This window comes from Nicotiana tabacum, chromosome 8 (genome assembly GCF_000715075.1).
Source record: "Nicotiana tabacum cultivar K326 chromosome 8, ASM71507v2, whole genome shotgun sequence".
NCBI lineage: Eukaryota > Viridiplantae > Streptophyta > Magnoliopsida > Solanales > Solanaceae > Nicotiana > Nicotiana tabacum.
In genome coordinates this window covers 119,610,037-119,633,139 of record NC_134087.1, presented here as the reverse complement: position 1 = coordinate 119,633,139, position 23,103 = coordinate 119,610,037, and positions in this window count along the sequence as shown.

Below are 23,103 nucleotides of genomic sequence, written 5' to 3'. Positions count from 1 at the left end.
AAGTCCCGATAAGAAAAATATTGTAACTAACAAAACTAGGAAAATATACATAATTTGCGAGACAAGCAAAATATACGTAAATTCCGGGATATGAATTTTTCTTTATGCCTCGTTATCAAACTTGTGTAATGACGAGATCATGCAAATAAAATAAGGACTTAGTCTTAACATACCTATTCCTGGAATTATTTGAACGAATCTGCTTCTGCGAAATTTACACTAGATTTCCTTGAAATTGGAATGAACTTGGCTTGGTGTTGAAATTTTTGGATGAATTGATTTGATTGGAATGAAGCTTGGACGTTTGGATGAAGTTTGAAAATGGTTCTGTTTTTCACGTTTTAGTTTAAGAACCAAAGGCAGAAGGTAAAATGGTTGTTTTGGTCTTGAATGAAGTGTTTATCACTTTTATTTGATAATACTCACAAAAGTCTTGATAAGACTTTGTAAATTAGACTTTGTAAATTAGACTTTTTGACACATGTAAAGGTGATTAATGAATCACCATAAACTAAAAGGGGGGCTGCCACGTCCCTTTTAATGTGATTTTGTTAATTTTTATTCACTTATTAGTTAGCTGGGTAATGTCCCGTTACCCGATAATTAATCAATTACCTGCATAATTTAAAAATTACCACAAATTACTTAAAATATTACTTACTTTTCACATACCTTATACACCTTATTAGCATGGTCATGTAGTACTTTGTATGATACTAGTCCATAAATATCGGGTATTTTAGCTCGGGCTATATTTTACCTCAAAATACCAAACTTGGACAAAGTTCATTTTCTTTGACTTGCTCTCCCTTTCACCTTCATGAATTTAATAATCACTTGTGAAATAGCATAATCCTTATAATCTCCAAATATTCTTTTACTTGGACTGATATCAATTACCCTACGACAAATTCAACGTACAATATTTCAGGGTGCAACATCGTCATAACTTAATACTGTGAAGCGTGACATCACTGTAATATAATACTGCTGGGTGCAACACTGTCGTAACTTAATACTGTGAAGCGTAACATCACCATAATGTAATACTACTGGGAGCAATACTATCGTAACTTAATACTGCGAAACGTAACATCATTATAATGTAATATTGCAAGGTGTAACATCATCATAATATATTACTGTAGAGGGTAACATCATCATAATATATTACTGCAGAGCATAACATCAACGTAATACTGCGGGGCGTAAGACCGGGAGGATCATGAGGAGCATTTGAGGATTATGCTCCAGACCTTAAAAGAAATGAAGTTGTATGCAAAATTTTCAAAGTGTGAATTCTAGCTTGATTTGGTGGCATTTTTGGGTCATGTGGTGTCGATTCAGGGGATCAAGGTGGATCCAACGAAGATTGAAGCAGTGTAGAGTTGGCCCAGATCGTCTTTAGCTACTGAGATCCAGAGTTTTTTGGGTTTGGCAGGGTATTACTGTTATTTTGTAGAGGGTTTCTCATCTATTGGTGCACCTATGATCAGATTGACACAGAAGGGTGCTCCATTCAAACTGATCGAAGAGTGTGAGGAGAGCTCTCAAAAGCTCAAAACCGCTCTGACTACAGTCCCAGTGTTTGCGTTGCCTATGGGTTTGGGGTCTTAACCTATGTACTGTGTATCGCATGTTGGCCTCAACACGGTGTTGATGCAAGATGGTAGGGTGATTGCCTACGTGTCTAGATAGTTAAAGGTGCATGAGAAGAATTATCATGTCCATGACCTGGAATTAGAAGCTATTGTTCATGCCTTGAAGATTTGGCGACACTATTTGTACGGTGTCCCTTGTGAGGTCTATACAGATCACCGGAGTCTATAACATCTGTTAAAATAGAAGGATCTTAACATACGACAATAGAGATGGTTAGATATACTTAAGGACTATGATATCACCATTCTATATCATCCCGAGAAGGCCAATGTGGTGGTCGATACCTTGAGTCAAAAAGTGGAGAGCTTGGGTAGTTTAGTATATCTTTCAGCGGCAGAGAGGCCATTAACATTGGATGTTCAAGCCCTGGCCAACCAGTTTGTTAGATTGGATGACTATGTATTGCGGATACAGGGCTAACTATGTATACCCAATGTGGATGGTTTGCATGAGTTGATTCTTTGCCCATAGTTTGCGGTACTCCATTCATCCGGGTGCCGCTAAAATGTATTAGGACTTGAGGCAACACTATTGGTGGATGAGGATGAAGAAAGACATAGTGGGGTATGTAGATCGGTGTCTAAATTGTCAGCAGGTGAAGTATGGGTATTAGAGGCAGGAAGGTTTGCTTCAGTGACTTAAGATTCCCAAGTGGAATTGGGAGCATGTCACCATGGACTTCGTTGTTGGGCTTCCACAGACTCAGAAGAAATTTGATGCGGTATGGGTGATTGTGGACAGGTTGACCAAGTCGGCTCATTTCATCGGTAGTGACTATCTATTCTTCAGAGCAGCTGGCTCAGGTTTATATACGCGAGATTGTTCGACTTTATGGCGTATTGGTATCCATCATCCCTGACCGGGGTGCGTAGTTTACACCATAATTCTGGAAGGCCGTAAAACTTGAGTTAGTCACACGTGTTGAGTTGAGTACAACATTCCACCCTCAAACAGACAGGCAGTCCGGGTGCACTATTCAGATAATGGAGGATATGCTTCGTGCCTGTGTCATGGAGTTCAGGGGTTCGTGGGATCAATTTTTGCCACTTGTGGAGTTTGCCTACAACAACATCTACCAATCAAGTATTCAGATGGCTCCGTATGAGGCCTTGTATGGGAGGAAATATCGATCTCCGGTGGGTTGGTTCAAGCCGGGTGAGGTAAGGTTATTGGGTACTGACTTAGTTCAAGATTCTTTGGAAAAGGCTAAGTTGATTCAGGATCGACTTCATACAGCCCAATCTAGACAAAAGAGTTATGCAGATTGGAAGGTTCACAATGTTGTATTCATGGTTGGAGAGCGGGTCTTGCTTCGGGTTTCGCCCATGAAGGGTGTTATGAGATTCGGGAAGAAGGGCAAGTTGAGCCCAAGGTATATTAGACCTTTTGAGATTCTTGAGAGTATTGGTGAGGTGGCCTACAAGCTCGTATTGCCACCTAGTCTAGCTGCAGTTCATCCGGTATTCCATGTTTCTATGCTCTAAAAGTATCAAGGTGATCCGTCTCATATGTTGGATTCCAGTTCAGTGCAGTTGGACAAAGATTTGCCTTATGTTGAGGAGTCAGTTGTCATCTTGGACATGTCGGTCCGGAAGATAAGGTCGAAGTGCATTGCTTCAGTGAAGGTTCAGTGTGGGGGTCAACCAATTGAGGAGGTGACTTGGGAGATCGAGCAGGATATGCATAGCAGTTATCCTCATCTTTTCACCACTTCAGGTATATCTCTATGAACGCTTGTTTTAAGAGGGGGATGTAATGATTTGGCCGATAGTTTTGAGTATTTTATCCCCGATCCCTTATTTATTGCCTCATCTATGTTGTATTGTGGTTATGTAACTAGCCGGGGTGTTCAGTTTTGGTTTCGGCTGAGTTTCATAGTGAAATGGGACACATAGTCCCTAAGTTGGAGGCTTAAGTTGTAAGAGTTGACCATAGTTTGAATTTTATGTAGACGACTCCGGAATGGACTTTTGACAATCACAATAGCTCTGTATGGTTATCTTGGACTTAGGAGTGTGTACGGATGTTGATTTAGAGGTTTGTAGGTCATTTCGGCTTGAATTGGAAAAAGTTAAGAAGTTAAATATTTGGATGGTTGAGAAGTTTGACTGGAAGTTGGCTCTATTGATATCGGGGTTGGATTCTGATTCCAGAAATTGTAATAGGTCCGAAATGTCATTTTATGACTTGTGTGCAAAATTTGAGGTCAATCGAAGTTGTTTCGGTATGAATCGGCATTAGTTTTGGAAGTTGGATATTCATAGTTTCAATATGCTTGAATTGGGTTGCAATTCGTTTAATCGATGTTGTTTGATGTGACTTTTGGCCTCGAGAGGTCGATAACCTCTGGCGGTGAATCATCTGTAATGTCTGCATCCATCACCTCCAGATGCTGCCGAACAGGTGTCAACTGCAAACGACTGGCCCCACTCAATGTAGTCTCCGCTGCTGGCTGGAAACTGGTGAGCCGCTGAAACATCTGCAGGTAATGCAATGACGTATATTCTCTAAGATCATGCGGGTAAGCTACAAGTAATGCACCAATCGACATCCTAAAAAGAACCTCCACATCCTCAAGCATGATAGTAGCCTTACCGATGGGTAGATGAAAATGTACGTCTCCGGTTCACCACCTCTCTATCATAGCCGTGATCAACGCCCAGTCGAACTGCAACCGGCCGGTCTCTATGATCCTGTAGAAACCCGTATTCTGAAAGCATCTAACTATATGGGGATGGAGTGCATGCGTCCTAATGAACTTCCACAAATCGTCTATAGACGTTTGGCGCGGAATGTTTTGGAAAAATACTACCCATCCCATATGTATGAAGACCTATGCTCGGCCTGTTGCAACAAAAGCTCTAGCGATGTAGGTCCGGAATGCACATGTGAAACTTCCATGACGATGACTGTAAAACGAACAATATTAATTAAATTATTTTCTTTTTAATTGCTTAACATCTTTAAATATTTGTTTATCATTTTAAATATTAGTTTATTATTTTATATGTTAATTTATTATTTTATATGTTGGTTTATCATTTTATATGTTAGTTTGATAAATATTATTGTTTTTAATGTTATTTTTTTGCGTTTGTTGACTAGAATTCGAGAGAGTTTGTGTTTGAACTATCATCTTTTTACAGATATTTTTTGCTAACAGATAATTAAATGATTAATTTCAATAACTAGAAAGATACTACACAAAAGGGTACTACATTTTACTTCGCTAAAGGGCACTATATTTTAGTTACGAGCACTACATTAAAATTACGGGCACAACATAACACTGCAGGGAACTAAACACTATAAAGTAACATATTAATATATGTATAACAATAACATCTAAAAAGATTAATTATTCCTAACATAACAATTTATCTATTTTACTAATCTTTTAGCACATAAATAATCTAATCCGGATAAAAAATAACAAATTGATTTAATCACAAAACAATCACAAAATACATATACCACAGTAAAAAATAACTAATTACCATTTTTTATAACAACTAAAAATATTAATTATTCATAAAATAATAATTTCTCTATTTTACTAATTTTTTAGCACACTAATAATATAATCCGGATAAAAATAATAAATTAATTAAATCGCAAAACAATCACAAAATAACATAGAACAAGTAAAAAACAACTAATAGGCATTTTTTATACATGAGTTTTAAGAAAAATTAAGTCGGAATACCTCGATTTTAATTTTTTTGAAAGTTGAAGATTTGATGATTTGGAGCCGAAACAAGCAACCCACTACGCGATAACGCCTTAGATACGATGTTAGCTTGCTATAGTACCGAGAATCTACACTTTTTGTGAGACCGGTGAGCTCTAACCAAGCTTTTTTCATTAAAAATGGGGGGGGGGTGAGGGACCGCTAGAAAAGAAAATTAGGAAAGGTGGGGTCGCGTTTGTGGGGAAGGAAGAAGAAGGCACGCCTTTTAAGCATAGGTATAGTGCCCATATATAGCGCGACTATTCACCGGGCTATACCTTAAATGGCAAACGTGCCTTTAAGGTATAGCACGGTTATTCACCGTGCTATATATAAAATTGTGCCTAGCCTTTTTTGCTCACCTATTATGGTCGCTTGAGTCCAAAAAACCACATTTAGGTTTCGGACTTCGTTAAAAGGTATAGGCATGATTTATAAACACTTTAATGTGTTTGTGAGTTGTGAAATGGGAGGCTTAAGTTATAAGAGTTTATCATAATTTGAATTTTATGTAGATAACTCCGAAATGGAGTTCAGACAGTCCCAATAGCTCTGTATGCTGATCTTGGACTTAAGAGTGTGCCCGAATCTTGATTTGGAGGTCCGTAGATCGTTTCGGCTTCAATTGGCTTAAGTTAGGAAGTTGAAGGTTTGGAAAGTTGAGAAATTTGACCGGGAGTTGACTTTATTGATATCGGGATTGGATTCTGATTTCGGAAGCTGGAATAGGTACTTATGTCATTTATGACTTATGTGCAAAATTTAAGGTCAATCAGAGTATTTTTGGTACGAATCGGCATTAGTTTTGGAAGTCGGATATTCATTATTTCAATAGGCTTGAATTGGGTTGCAATTCGTTTAATCGATGTTCTTTGATGTGTTTTTTGTCCTTGAGTAGGTCCTCTATGTGCTTTGGAACTTGTTGGTATATTCAAAAGGGTTCCAGGGGGCCCCAGGTGTGATTCAGATTGAATCCGGAACCATTTTGGACTTGGGTGATTATTGAACCTTTGTTGTGTCTGGTGCAATCGCTCCTGCACACTTTGGGTCACATGTGCAGCACCGTAGAAGTGGTCGTCGTGCCATAGAAGCAAAATTAGGCTTGGTCATCATGGACTGCAGGTGCAGTCAGTGACGCGCAGAAGTGGATGTTCTTCCGCAGATGAGCAAGCGCAGATGCACTTATGGGTCCGCAGGTACGAGTTTTCAGGGCCTTACCTGGAACCACACCTGTGATGGATTTTTCCGCATGTGTGGCATCGCAGGTGCGACAGTGGGTTCGCAAATGCGAAATCGCTGGGCAGAAAAAGGCTTAGGTTGAGGGTTTTATTTCATTTTCATCTTTTGGACCTAGAGAGCTCAGTTTGTGATGATTGTTTGAGGGATTTTCAAGGGAATCGTCGAGGTAAGTGATTCTAACGCAGATTTGGCTATATTACATGAATCCATTATTATTTTCATCATTTAATTAGTTATTTGAGTTGGAAAATTTGGGGAAAAAATTGTGAAACTTCTTAGATTAAATTTTGAGCGATTTAAAGTCGGTTTTGAGTAATTCTTGTATGGTTGGACTTGTTATCGAATGGGTATTCAGATTTTATAATTTTGGTTGGGTTCCGAGTCGCGAGTTTGGGGTGACTTTTTGTTTTTCTTTAATAATTGCAACTTTATTATTCGTAATAGCATCCTATAGTTTATGTTTATGGTATGAAGTTGTTTTGGCTAGATTCGAGCCGTTTGGAGTTGGATAATCGCGGGAAAGGCTTACTACTGGATTGAGTTAGCGTGTTTTGAGGTAAGTGTCTTGCCTAACTTTGTGTGGGGGAATTACCCTTTAGGATTGGTGTTGTTTTGTGTTAATTGTGATATATGGAAGCCGTGTACGCAAGGTGACGAGTGTGTGCAGGGGCTAAGTGTGGTAATTGAATGGTTCTACCAATGTAGATTCCTTTCATGCTTTTAATTGATTCGCCATAATATGTTATCTTCATCACAATCAGTCTATCTTCATATGCTTTACTTGTCATTGTTAATACTTGTCTTAACTCTTACTAGCTAATTGTCCTTACATATTTAGTTTAAGTTGTTGTTCTCTCTATTCCTTGTTCATCATTTAACTGTTGAGTTCCTTACTTGAAGTCGTATTTCTTGGAATATCCTATTGTTGAATTTGGTATTCAGTTATAAAGGTCGTGATTCACATTGAGGCAAAAGTTGTAAATTGTCGAAATACTATTCTTTTTGAGTTATTTCGTCTGTCACACCTCGAACCTGGGGGGCGAGACCGGCACCCAATGCCTTACTCAACCGAGTACCAACATAACATATCTTTCTTATCATACTATCATTGGTAACTGGGCCAACATGGCCACAACTCATAATGTATAACTATAACTGGAAAAGCACTATATCGATGAACCATCTTTTTTAAAACATGAATAATACTGTACAAAATGAACCTTTGTATACAAAGCCTCTAAGAGTATTTTACATCAAATGGGACAGGGTATTCATTCTCGGTTGTTATTGTTGAGACTCTTGTACATCTTGTGGTTGAGCCATGGGCTATCATTTGTGGAAACACTATTATTGTTGACTTCTTTGGCAAGTTGTAATATTTGGCGCTTAAGGTACGATTTGTGATATGCTGTGATATTGATACGCATGCTGTGGCATAAGGATTGGAGTTACAATGCATGCAATGAGATAAGATGGGCTTGATATGCGTGTTGCTAGTAGGGGGACTACTTGACGCCACGCGATGTGATAAGGTGGGCTAAATGCGGAAAGCTATTTCGGGAATAATAATTTTCAAAACTAAATGCAAGGCTCCTATGGTGATATAATGAAAGATTGTGAATTGTGTTGTGATATGAGACTACAAGGCGGTACCTTGGTAGTGATTCCTGTTGATACTTTTCTATTACATCACTTGTTGTTTTGGTTGCTTTGTTTCCTTGGCATATTATCCCTTGTTTTCTTCTATGATGCCTTATTTGCCTTATTTCAGTGTAGCTATTCTTGGTATATCTCGTCATTGTCTCATTTCCATTGTTTATCATTATCAAACTGTCATATATACCTGTTCAGCTTTCTTATTTATTCCAATAGATCCTTGACCTGACCTCGTCACTACTCTACCGAGGTTAGGCTTGGCACTTACTGGGTTCCATTGTGGTATACTCATGCTACGATTTTACACATCTTTTTATGCAGATCCAGGTACCTCTTACCAGCCCATGCACCAGTGAGCCGAGTTCATATTTGGAGACTTCAAGGTATACCTATCAGCGTCCACATGCCTCGAGTCACCCTCTATCTAGTTCTATTTCATTTCCCTTTTTATAGATACTACTATATAGGGATGTTCAGTATACTCTTGCAGAGCTTGTGACTTGATATCACCGGATTTTGGGGAGTTTGTTTGCCTTGAGTTGCAGAGTTCTTTTATAATAGTTGCGGAGTTATTAGAGAGTTTTATCGTTATCTCAGTTATATTCTGTATGTATGTTAGGCTTACCTATTCTTAAAGCCTAGGTTCTATCACGACATCTTACGGAGGGAAATTGGGTCATGACATGATCATCAACTTGAATATTTTGGATAAGATTTATTGTACGAGTTCATTTCTTCTTCTTCTTCTTCTTCTTCTTCTTCTTCTTCTTCTTCTTCTTCTTCTTCTTCTTTTTCTTCTTCTTTTTCTTCTTCATAATACATAAAATGATCGGCCGGGTCATTACGGTATATGCAGGTGTTATGTATGATTTTGACAGAATTTGACTTTAGGCTTTTATCATGCCTTCTTTAGATTGTGTTCTTTCTATGGCTCATGTTTTAATGATTTGCCTGACTACATGAACTTCTTGAGTCATACTAAAGATCATGTGTAGGTTTTGATTTTTTATTTGGACATGATCATTGTTATTGTATGGTGTGATCGCCTAATATGAGTTGTACCATACACTTTGCACATGCATAAAACCTTAGCATGTTAATTTACTCAGTCTATGAGTACGTGATTTGATATCCGTTGTTTGTATATATGTATTCTTGTATAATCTTTTTGTGAGATGGACTGGTTTGATAGTACGTGAGCAGTCCGTGCAGGTTGAGTACATGGGGCCAGTTGCATTCATACTACACTCTACATTTAATTGTGCAGATCCATGAACTGGACCCAGGTGAGCAATAAGAGTTGTTGATATTGCGGTTGAGACCCGAGGTAGAGCTGCATCCTGATGGAAGTGCATGCCGTCTCTTCCTATCTTTCATTACTACTATTGTTTCAGACACTACACTGTATTATCAGACCTGTATTCATATACTAGAACTCATGACTCAGTGTTACCTGCTTTTAGAGAATTGTTGTATTGATTTAGTACTTATCTACGATTATTCGACTTTCAAATTTAATTATTATGTATTTTTTATTATTTTCCGCAATTATTTTACGATTGGCTTGTCTAGCAAATGGTTTAGGTGCCGTCACAGTCGGTGGTGGTTTTGTGTTGTGATAGAGATGCTTTTGTGAATAGAGATTTTGGTAGAACTTGTGATGAGATGAAAATACATATGAAACATTTCCCATTTTTCCTTCATTTCGGCTCTAATCTCTCTCCTTTCTCCCCCTATTACCTCCAGATTATTCCTACATATAAAAACACCATGAATTAACATAAATCAATACATTTTACATCTGAAATCCACGAAACATGAGAAAAACATGAGGTGATATACATATAAATATATATACTTTAAGATAAATATCAACACCCCACACTTAGACTCTTGCACGTCCTCGAGCAATGAGACTATCAACTATATCCAAACTACGTAAAAATCTCAACTAGAGAGGAACACTTCAATTTTGTTTCCTATACGCTACCCTTGATTATGATCGATACCGACAATCAAGCATGAACATACAAAATTCACATTTTCCCGTTTTAAACATGCCCAAGTCTATTATTTCAATTCAATCAATCCAAACAACCTATCTGTAACCACCCTACCTCAAGAGCTGACTCATTACCACTAAGCACCCTCAATTCGCGCACTCAGCCAAAAAGAGACGCCTAGATCCCGGGTGCGCCCCCTGTCCTCAAGGGCGTGGATTCGAAAAAGTTCGTACAAAGGCCGTTCCCCGAGAAGGCGGCCCCAAAACCTATTCCAAAGAAGTTCATAATGTCGGAACCCCCTAAGTACAACGGGACCACTGGCCCTAATGAGTACGTTACAGCCTACACCTGTGCGGTAAAATGCAATGATATAAACAATGACGAGATTGAGTCCGTATTGTTGAAAAAATTTGGGGAAACACTCTCGAAGGGGGCCATGATGTGGTACCACAACTTAGCCCCCAACTCTATAGATTCATTTGCCATGCTAGCAGATTCCTTCGTAAAGGCACATGTCGGTGCCATCAAAGTAGTGACGAGTGAGTCCGATGTTTTCAAAATCAAGAAAAGGGAGAACGCGATGCTGCGGGAATTCATGTCTCGCTTTCATATGGAACGGATGGAGTTACTGCTAGTCTCCAACAACTGGGAAGTGCAGGCTTTTACTCAAGGTCTAAACGAACGAAGCTCGGTGGCTTCGAAACAACTAAAATTGAACTTGATCGAGTACCTAGTTGTGACCTGGTCAAAGGCCCACAACCGGTACCAGTCAAAGACCAGGAAAGAGGATGACCAGCTGGGAGCCCATACCCGAGCAGGCTCCTAGCAAAGGAACCAAAACTAAACAAAGAAAGGTATCAACCATACCTTGAAGATAGGAGGAACGCCCCGAGGTGCAACCTACCTCGCAATGATCGGAGAGTTGATCGAGGACGGGATCCTCGAGGGCTCATAAACAGAGCCAGGTTCGATCGAAATGTAGTGACAACGGGTTCGCCCCACTTATCAGAATACAACTTCAATGTCGATGTGTCAGATATCGTGTTCGCCATAAGTAAAATCAGAGATTCCAAGTGGCCCAAACCTATATAATCGGATCCTTCGCAAAGGAATTACAACTTGGTATGCGAATTTCACAACACGCACGGCCACAGGACCTAGGATTGTCATCATCTACGAGAAGAGGTGGCCCGACCACTTAACAAAGGACATCTCAGGGAATTCCTCAACGATCGAGCTAAAAATCAGTTCCGGGAAAGGGAGGCCACCAAGAAGAATGAGGCAAACGAGCTACAACATGTCATCCACATGATCATGGGGGGTGTTGATGCCCCACAGGAACCCGCAATGAGAAGAATGAAAATATCCATCACCAGAGAAAAGCGACTCGGGGGATATATTCCCGAGGATGCCCTCATATTTAGCAAAGAGGACACAGAGACCTTGTCTCAACCTCGCAATGATGAGCTGGTAAACTCCTTCCTTGTAAATTCTTTTCAAATAAAACGTGTACTCGTGGATCCAGGTTGCTTTGCTAATATTGTCAGGTTGAGGGTGATAGAGCAGCTCGTATTGCTCAACCAAATCATGCCCGCCACTCGAGTCCTCAACGGATTCAACATGGCAAGCAAAACAATGAAAGGAGAAATCATCCTTCCGGTCATTGTGGCCGGTACAACCCAAGACACCAAATTCCATGTCATCAAAGGGGACATGAGGTATAACGCCTGATTCTGGCAACCGGGGATACACTGCATGAGAGCAGTGTCATCCACCCTTCACCAGATGACAAAATTTCCAGCAAAGGAGGGAATTAAAACTGTCTACGGGGAACAACATGCAGCGAGGGAAATGTTCGCAATACATGATGTGGTACCAACATTCATACCTCTGCCCCGAGTAAACCAAAGGGCGAATCGAGCCTCACCCTCGATCGAACTTGGCAAAATGAAGTAAAGAACCATACCGCATCTTCACCTCGGGTAATTGACACAAATCAACCCTCACAATCATAGCTGATCAATCCCAAGGCGCCAACATATCTCCCTCTAAGGTACAACCATCTCCCTTTTTGTTTCGAATTTAGGACTAACCTTTATGCAGGCACTCGACCGGAGCAGTCAGAACGCTAACCCTGCTCGAAGACCTTAAAGAAACTCAGCAGATGCTCAAACCTCTTTTGTAGTCAACTTTGAACGATGAGGGGCATTCCCCTAGAAAGCCACGCGCTCGAAAAAGTCATAAAGTGCCAAATGGGGTTCCTATAGGAAAATAATGTACCAGGCCAAACGGTCGAACGAACCATGTTTGCATAAGCCGGGCTTACAGCAACACAACGACATGTATTTACGCCAAAGCAATCAAAGAATATGTTTCGCCAAAAGCATCTCGTACTCCAAAAGAAAATTCAACATGCTCACGACAAGGATCCCTCCGCCGAGTACGACCCGAAATACTCGGAGACTTAGCGTCAATGATTTGGCACCCACATGACCTCAAGGTCGGAATCCATGCTCATAAGGCCCCAATGAGGTAATTCTGAGCTCACGAGTAATGGCCTTCAAGCCTAAGCAAACTCGATGAATCGGAGACTGTCGTCAATCGCCATTCACTGAAAAACCCAAAGCCGTAAGACCTCGAGCGGGCAAACTCGATCTAGCCAGATCTGTTTTACATAACAACGAAAAACTGTAAGACCTCAAAAGGCGTGGAAAAACTCTAAGACCTCAACAGGCATCACAAAATTGTAAGACCTCAACAGGCATGAATTTTTTTATAAGACCTTATTACAGGCATAAACCCAATCCCGAAGTTTAGTCTATATATCGAAATTGTAAGATCCCTAAAAAGGCATACCCTCGATATAGACGCCCAAACTACTACACTCGGGACCAAAAATGGCTCTGGCTAAACAAAAATGACTACGGTCAAAAGGGCTGCACCAGCCAAATTAACGCGACTCGGGGAATCCCGACCGTCGCTAACAAAATCACAGGCCATTACTTCGAATCTACTTCAAAAAGAACCGGTTAAAACAGGCTACCCTTAACAGGCAAACGAGCTTCGACCATGTCAGCTCCAAATCATAAGGCTTCGAGCTACTTAGCCTATGAGATAAATCTTCCGATGTGCTCGAACATCGCCGCTAACAACTTGAAATCAAGGTTCTTTCCGAACTGACGACGGGTCAGGCAAAATTATTTCAAAAAAGACCTTAACAAGGGAAAAATAAAGACTACATATGCCCATGGGCAAAAGCGTAAGAGCTATTATCGCCAACCAAACGAGCCTCAAGGCCGCACACTAAAAGGTCACAACGACCAAAAGCGTAGGAGCCATTGTCGCCAGCTTAAAACGTGAAAACTTCAGGATTAAAATGAGCTCGAGTCGTAACCCTATTCGGAGACCGAATCCAAAATAGTTAACTGTACATGTCTAAGGGCACAGCGTAAGAGCCACCGTCTCCAGCTTTACGAGCCTCAGGGCCACATACATAAAAGGTCGCTTCAACCTAAGGCGTAAAGAGCCATTGTCATCCTCCCATGCAGGCACAAAAAATAACTTCAGGGTCAATTAAGCTCGAGTCGCAACATGACTCGGAGACTGAACCCAAAATAGTTAAAATACAAATGCCCAAGGGCAAGGCATAAGAGCCATTGTCATCCACCCATGCGGGCACAAAAAATAACTTGAGGGTCAATTAAGCTCGAGTCGCAACCCGACTCGGAGACTGAACCCAAAATAGTTAAAATACAAATGCCCAAGGGCAAGGCGTAAGAGCCATTGTCATCCGTCCATGCAGGCACAAAAATTAACTTAAGGGTCAATTAAGCTCGAGTCGCAACCCGACTCGGAGACTGAACCCAAAATAGTTAAAATACAAATGCCCAAGGGCAAGGCGTAAGAGCCATTGTCATCCGCCCATGCAGGCACAAAAGATTGAAGGTCAAGTAGGCTCAAGTCAAAACCTGACTCGGAGAATCGACCCAAAACAGTTGATCAAAGCATAAGAGCTCTAACGCCAACTTGCACTAAAGGCCGCATCAACCAGGCGTATAAGAGCCTCCGACTCTGCCTGACAGGCTACGAAACCGTGTTACGAATCTAAAGGTTCTCGCCGAACTCCGAAACCAGCCCACATGGTCAAAAGTAGAGCAAAAAGGGATACACAAGAGATAAAGCTTCAGGTTTTATTTTATTTATATATGCAAAAGGTGTGTTCTCTATCTACAAACGTGCTCTGCAAATATCACATACAAAATTGCAAAATTTATGCCCCGCTCCAGAAGGCTACGGCCTACCAGCCTCATCTTCACTCTTCGCGGCATCAGCCAGAAGTGACCGAGTATCACACTTGTCCACCCTTGCTCGAGCCAGCTCTTACGGGAGAACAAAACCCTTGGCGTCGATCTCTTCAAGTACCTCTCTTCGGGATCTGCAACAAACATATTCCTCGATCCTCTTTTCACGATCGAGGGCCCTCTTCAACTCTGCTTCGGCATCAGTAGCATCCATCAAATGAATCGCCATCTCCTGATCAGCCTTAGTACGACTCAATGATGCTTCAGTCCGAACATCAACGATTTCAGCCCTGACCTTCGAGAGTTTGGACTCGAGCTTCGCGATCATATCCACTTGAACTGAAGCGTTGTCACGAGCCAAGCGGAGTTGGTCCTCGAAGGTGGGAATTTTAGCCAAGGCACCCTACTCCTCTGAAGCTTGAGCCTGCACCTGAGCTCTTAGTTCACTACAATCATTCCTAGCTCGGTCGGCTTCGCCCCTAAGGTACTCCAAAGCCTCCGTCTTTTTCTGCAACTAAGAAAGGCAAAAAATATTAACCTTAAGGGTTAAAAAGGCGAAACGCGTACTGCAAGAGGTTACATGCTCCATCAAATAACTCTCATAGTTCGAGCTTCGGAATGCCTCATATTGCCAATGCATCAACTCAACCTCCTTCTAATCGTAGAGGAGCCTAAGGGACCTACCCTGATCCAAGGCTTTCCGAAGCCTAGCCCTATGACGGGCAGCTCAGACCTGAGCCTATCAAAAGCCTACAGAAGAAAAACTCGATAAGGAAGGGAAGACACAAGATGCAGAAAAACTATGCCAAAACTCACCGCGAAGTGAAGCCGGCGGACTTCCTCGAAGTCCGAGCACACTCCTGTTGGTCCAGCCCACTCGGCCCTGGAAGAACAAACCTCGGTCGAAGCGTGATCACTCGGAGGAACCACCATTCCGAAACTAGAAACTTCAGGAATAGCAAGCTCGGGCATTGTCTTATCCTCGGAAACACAGACCCGTTTAGCCCTATTAAAAGCTCCATTGCACTGCGAGTGCATATCCTATTTATCACCATCGTCACTTGGCTCCGAGGCAGGCAACTCCTCCCCCTCTCTAGAGGGGCACAACCTCGCCACTGAAAACCTTCCAATACCTACGACGGCAAGGTCAGTACATAAAAGGAGGAAAGTGTCATCTCAAATATACGAAGGCCGAGGTAAAAGCAGCGTACGCACATACCTTGGTATTTCGCTTACCATCTGCACCGGGACACAACTCGCCACCTATGCTCGTCGCTAGTCGAATGGATCGCCAACCTCAGGGAAAATCGGGAATTTTGCCTGGCGCCCACGAAGTTGCTGTAGGAAAGGAGGAAGACATAGCTACTAAATTCGCTCTTACCATAAGTAGAACTGGTAAAGCACAGGGTGCACCACCTAAGAGTGCAGCTCCATTCTCCAATAAAATAATACGGGTTTCTAAAGTATAATACCAACTGTCATCACCCCGGCGAAGCAACTCATCCATGCCTGGTCTCTGCTGTCCTCGACAACAAAAACAAAGGGCGTAATCAACCAGCACCATGAAGTCAGCAGACCTCACTGATCTCGAGGACTGGGGGGACTTCTCCCTCCCTGTCAGATCAACCCCGACATAGCCGTCATGGCAGTCGCAAAGTTGAAGAGCTAAGAGGCGAAAAGATGTACATGTGTGTCAACACCAGAAACATGGAACGGAAAGAAAATGGCAACTACGTAAGATGGGGAAGCCCCTGAGAAGGCAGAAATATCCTCATATTATATGTGGGAATGGCGGCGGCGATTTGCCTACTTCAAAACCCATCGGGAATGCCAACCGACAGCCTCCTCTCCAGCCTCGAGGCGGTACCTAACCTCAAAAATCTCTGTCAAAGTAAGTCTGTGCTCCGGAGAGCAGACAACGCCTTTGCCAATACAAGGGTGGCACTCGACTTCGAGTATCTCCATCAAAGGGAACCAGGCTGTAAAGAGATGAGCATTTTTTCTTTGAACGTTGCCCGTACGGACCTAGCTCCGGGTGATGTCCAGGGTCGGACAAACGCCCCTTTCAGAATCTATCTACAACACCGTAAGGTCACTCACACTAAAACACACTTGCAGATGGTTCGAGCGCAAGAAAGCCTTCACTCGGAGACTCCTTTCAAGAAATCACAAAGCAGCCCCCGCCCATGGGTCCCCAAGCATATTTCTTCTCAAAGATTATTATGGAACGCAACTGGTGAGTCACGACCCCGAAGCCCGAAACATTATTCTCATTTTTGCACAAAGTCAGGATCCCGGTGGCCTGAGTTTGTCGGCCTTACTCGGGTGGAGTCCAAGGAACCACAAAAGACCGCACACGAAGACGTTCCCATCGATCGAAGGCCAGAAGGAATATTGGCATTCGGGTTCAATATCTGTAACAACAAATAGGATCGTGCATGCGGCGCCTCCGCGAACATAAAGAAATACAGCAAGTATCAAAGGCAGGAGTCAAGATAATATCTTTATATTCATAAATTTTTGCTTACAACGGCCCTCGGGGGGGTCCTCACATATGACTACAAAAGCCCGTAAGGGGATCCTTACACAAAAACAAAGAAGCAAAAGGGTGTGCATACAACAAAGGCTAAAAATCTAGCCTATTCCCAAAGGTGCATCCTTAATAGCGGCATCTTCGACATCATCTCCTCAGGCGTACGACCTCAAAGACAATATCTTCCAAGCCCAATCCCCTCAGCAATCTCATCTCGATCCTCCCAGAATGTCATCTTCAATAGGACGGACATAGAAGAGGAAAGCGATGGAGAAGAGCAAAGTGGCGAAGGAGAAGCCGAAAAAAGACAAAAAGTGGCTGGGTGAAACATCTGGCTAGTATGAACTCTGCCAGTACCACTACTATAAAGCCATTTCTTGAGATGTTGCCCCGGTCTGGGAGGCGACAGCTAGTAGAAAGTGCCATCATACCCCAAGGAATCCAAAGGGGGTGTAATACGCCAAGCCGGGGAAGGAGGGTGAGCAGCGGTGTATAATCCGAGCCCCCTCTTAAGTAGCAGTGTATAATCAAAAAACTTCCTCAGGTTGGAGGAAATCGGTCCTCTCCTTCATCGCCCTGAGCTAACGGAGACAGCAACAACAACAACAACAACAACAAAAACAACAATAATAATAATAACATCGAGAAAACGTAGCTCCGTCCAACTAGAGAAGGTCCGAGAGACAGGTCGTAGCATGCATGATGTCGACATAAAATCTTGAGGCCATGGGCCTCAAACATGGCGAAATAGCAAAGATTAAAGATAGCGAGAAAGGAAGAAAGGATAGATATCAGAGGAAGCTTAGATGAAGAACTGATCAACAGGCACCCCATTTACAGAGAAGAAGGGCAAGGTAACTGACGGCGCCATTATCTCCCTCGAAAAACATAACGACAGGCGCATTCAATGCGTTCGTAGGAGCTGAATCAACAGCAACATTATGATCTTGAAGAACGAGGAATCATGATATGTCAAATGGCCCTCAAAAGGCGAAATGATGAAATGTTTCGACACTCGGAAGGGGTTGCTTCATCAGTACGACGTCATCACAAAAAACCCGAGGACTTAGGTGTCCGAATTGTTTCCTATCGCTTCGTTCTAAGAAACGCGGAGACTATCTGTATGCGGCAAAATCAGAGGGCCTAATTTTTTGCTATCAAGTCACTTCAGAAGAATGTCTCAAGACCCTGAGGATGTGGAGTTGCGACCGAGTCCCCTCCCTCGGGGCTCATCGATAATCGACTCAAAGAAGACGAAGATCGAGGCTAGAGCAAAACGGGGAATTCCCAAAGCACAGAGCTAAATCTGATAGAGCCGGCCTACCCAGAGACTGTATCGAGATGTCGCATCTAGCGGTCCCATCTCCATGCTTTTACAATTAATATATTTTGTATTATGGCAGGATTCCCCTCCTGTATAAAGTGGATCCACACCACTTTTGTAGCAGGCTACTGCTGTTGTATCTCTCTCCAACCATTCTACACAAGATCAATAATATCTCTCTCTCTTTTCTCTCTAACTTACTCGCTCGAGGCTACTCTTTCCATTTATTGCTTTCATACTTGTTCTTTATTTATTGCCTGATATTGACCATAAAGAGCCTTCTTTAATTATATCCCAACTTTTATCCCCTTCCCGGTTACCCCCGATAGCTCGAGCTCAAGCCAGGTATCGACCTCGAGGCCTTTCATCAACCAGTCCGAAGCCCAGGTAGCAAGCCCCTCAGTTTGACCATTTTAGCTTGTACTTCATCATTAAACTACATAAGACTAGCATCAATTGCTCTAACAAAATAGCATAAAAATAGATCACGTATTTTTAGAGTCCCATTTACAAATTTAATTGTTGTCACGCCCCCTTTTTTCTAAGCAGAAATCAGGTTTATGACATTTGGAGAGACAACTCATTACTTTTGGGAGCTGGGTTTGAATTTGGAGAGTCGCCACCTAATGATTACGGTACATTAGGACACCAAAAGAGTTCGATTTGAATAACCAGAGATAGGGTAAGGGCTTAAAATTATTCTAAGGGGAAGGTGTTAGGCACCTCTCAAAATCCACTAGTGTGGTTCCCGGCCAGACAATTATTGTGAATTGAGGTGCAATTAACGTATAAGCAAATAAGGCTCAAATAATAGGGGATTTCAACACATAATGGTTTGAAAGCAAACAAGTTTTGAAAGAACAATTAGAAAAGCTGATTCTTTAGAATAAGGAGTTAAATTGCTAAAAAAATAAAGAATAAAGGAAATGGGGTCCTAGGTTTATAAAATATATGGATCACCCCACACAATGTCCGGTAATCACTCCTCAATGAGGGGCTACACGTGACATTATCTTGTGGTCATCATATCCATATCTACCCTTCCCACTCCGTTAAGGTATTAAAGTGTGGATTGGTCTTGATTACTTATTGCATGTTATTACCCGTCCCATTCCTATCAATCCCGGAGGCACTTAGGACTACTAATCTTAAAAGGGAGGGATGTTGGGCTTATTTGGAGTTTTAAAGGTAAAAATTCTAAGGCGACATACAAAAACACATATTGCATATAAAAGGGGAAACACATAAGCATATAGGCTCAAGTATACCTCCTCGAACAAACACATAAAGTAGCATGTCTTTCACATACTGCTTAGGTCTGTTTGAAAAGCATTAAAGATGAGGGAGATGAGATTGTTGAGGCAGTTTTAGTTTATTGCATAACACAGATAAGAAGTTTGAATCAGGCCTGCCTATTAGTTGTAGTGATTAACAGATTCAGTTTTACAGTTATTATTCTAAGGCTTGCCTAAGTGTTTAGACGATGTCCTATAGGCGTGATATCTACTGAATTTAAAAGGTGATGAGATAGTAGAAGCTTGAAATAAATTATTCGAAATCATATAAGCATGCTTGTTAAACCTTATTAAGTGAGGGAATTAGGTTATTAAGAGAAGCAGAATGAACAAAAAAAACTGAACTGGTTACAGGTTTTGAAGGTGGTAGTATCTACTATTACTGACTTTAATTCGTAGGAGCATGTTATCTAACCTTGACTGCGAATGAAAGCGAATCAGATTGACTTATGAAACCCCTATAGGCATGATTTCTATGCATTACTCGTTTAAAACCTGACAGGCATGGCATCTAAATGAAGTTGAATATGCAGAATTAAAAGTATCCTATAGGCATGGTCTCTAGGTGAAGTTCGAATATGCAGGAGTTAAAACACCCTATAGGCATGTTTTCTACCCTTGCATGCATAGTTACCCAACCCTTTTCACTAGCCATCCCCAAGTGTTTATTACAACTTATTACAAACCAGAATAACAAATTATATCAGAACAGAAAAATACAAAGAAAGTACAACCAGAAGAGGCCTGATTCTTGACTTTCTCTCTGAGTTACGAGATAAACCAACTCAAAGACCATTGATCTAAAGACTTTCTCCAATTTGAGTGTCAGAGTTCCCTAATAGACTCAATGGGACTCCGGGCAGTGCTCACACCCAAATTGTATTACCAGAATAGGGACAAGTGCAGTGTGGAAGTGCCAGCCCTCAAGTGTCCAAGTTTAGAGGGAGCTCATGGGTCCCAAGGCAAGGCTCAAAAGAGAGGGGGGCATAACTTAAGTCTAAACGAGAGTGTAGGTGAAGAAACAGAGTAAAGAAGAGGGAGAGAGGTGCTGGGAAACAATTACAGAGTTAAGGACTTCACACAAAAGGGGTTAAGGGATTGGGGATTGTAAAGAGCCTATGCACTTAGGCATTAGTTAATTCTGGGCATGCACAACACTAGGAAGTGTTGTTATACTTACAAAATCAACCAGAATACACAATCACATAATGGTAACATAGAGGTTATGATCCCAGGGGAATCACGTTTGAGTCATAGACAGCAATACTTAATACTGTCATACCTCAAACAAACCATCAGTATCAACACATTGGGGTAGGGGTTTAGGACACATAATAGATTCAAAATGGGTAGAAGGAAATTACAGCATGCTAAATTAAGTACTAGACTAAACACAAGCAGTAGGCAAACAAGAAGGCAAAAGTATTAAGTAAACATATTGTTGTGATGCTAAAATCTTAATCAGAACATACCAGTTTAAAGAAGCAAAATATAGTAAAAGCAGGTAGCAGGACTTTGAAGACAGGCCACAGTACAGGTAGCAAGAGAGAATATTTTGAGTGTAAGTGATTTCAAAACTAAGTGTGTTCGTGTGTGTGTGTTAATGAAAGAGCAGGGTATTTATAGTTTGAAAACAGGCAGAAAATAAGGCAAGGATTATAATTTAGCAGTAATTATGGAACTATGTACCAATTAAAATCAAATCAGTATAAGGACTTCCTTTAATTAAGGAGTTAAAATCAAACTGTAATGGGCAGAAAACATTTAAGGAAAGAAATAAAGTAAGCTTCATGTGCAGAGTAGACAATTAGGGGTAAGTGCATAGAGGTTAAATTAAGGAAACAACTAATTAATAATCAGTAAAAATACTCGGTTAACCAAATAAGGTAAGAAACACAATAGATTTGCAAAATATGGGGACAATCAGCTCACAGTAAATTAGGGAGTCAAGAGTTTGAAATTACTGATTTAAGGAGAATCACACGGATTCCCAAGAATAAGCAAATAAACCAAGTTAAAAATAGGAGAATCGAAAGTCTAAGGAAAGTTTTCAAATCAGGCCCAAAAACAAGGAGCTCAGAATCAATCAAAGAGAGGACCATGAGTCCTGTTTTAGAATATAAATATAATGCACAAAACATTAGGCATGTGAGGTTAAACTATTGCAAAGAGAAGCAGCATGTAATAAAAACTACAACGTCAGTAGACAGTGAAACATGGCAGTCACATAGGTCAACTTAGTAATAGAGAAAAGAGGGTATCAGAAGCATGTAAAGGGTCAAGTAAAAAGGCCCTTCTGAAATGTATAGTCTAGTTTCAACGATTGCAAGAAACCAAATCACATAGAGAAACAAAAGTTAAAACAAAAAGGACTTCGAATCCAGTCGAGCTAATTCAAACAGCTGAAGCAGTTTTCAAAAGTTCGAATAGGTCTAGAGAAATTAGGGTTTTGAAATCAATCAGATTTAGAGCATGACGAACAAGTAAATCACATAGTAAGTAGTCTCAGGACTCGAATGAACCCAAACTTTTAGGGTTTTCACCATCAGGCGAGTTCTAGAGATGAAAAACAAGTAAATCGGACAAATACTAACACAAACATATATTCAGAAACCTCAAAAGAAACTAAGACACTTGACATGCAAACTCAAGTAAAAGAACGACATAAGGAAACATAGCAGAACATATTGAAAATCAAAGAAAGTTTCGAAATAACTTAACAAAAACCTAAATCGGAAAAGATAAAGGGGTTTCGAAGTTAGAGTTTTGAAAGAAACCTTGAGAAAACGTTTAGAAGTTTAGAGCAAACACAGATCTAAAAAAAATCGGAAGAACCTTAAAGGTTAGGGTTTCAGAAGAACCTTAGATGGTGAGAAAGGCTTGGAAAATCATCGATCTAAGCAGGAAAAGTCAAGAGTCAGGCCTGAATAGCCATGGTTGGTCGGAGCGAAGTCAAAGATGACCGGAGATAGCCATAGAACTGAAATAAAGCAAGTCCTGGACGAAACTTTTCCAGGATCTAGCCTTGAAACCATGATAATCGAGTATGTAGAAGCCAAAGGAGGTAGATACAGGCTTCCAATGACCTTGGAAGCCATGGATTTGGGAGGTTTTTGGGTGGTGGTTGAACGCGGCTGCTAGGGTTTGAGAGAGGGTTGAGAGACGATTGAGAGAGAAGGGGGTTTGAAGGCGGCTGCAGGTGAAAAATGACTAGGGTTTGGGGTAGGTCGGGATTAAAAAAGGAAAGGACTGATGTGAGTCGTTGATCTAGGCGATCAACGGCTGGGATTAAAAGGAAGTCTGGGCGGGTTATTTAAAAAGGGTCGTGGGTCGGGTAGATTAGGATTTTGGTTGGGTAAT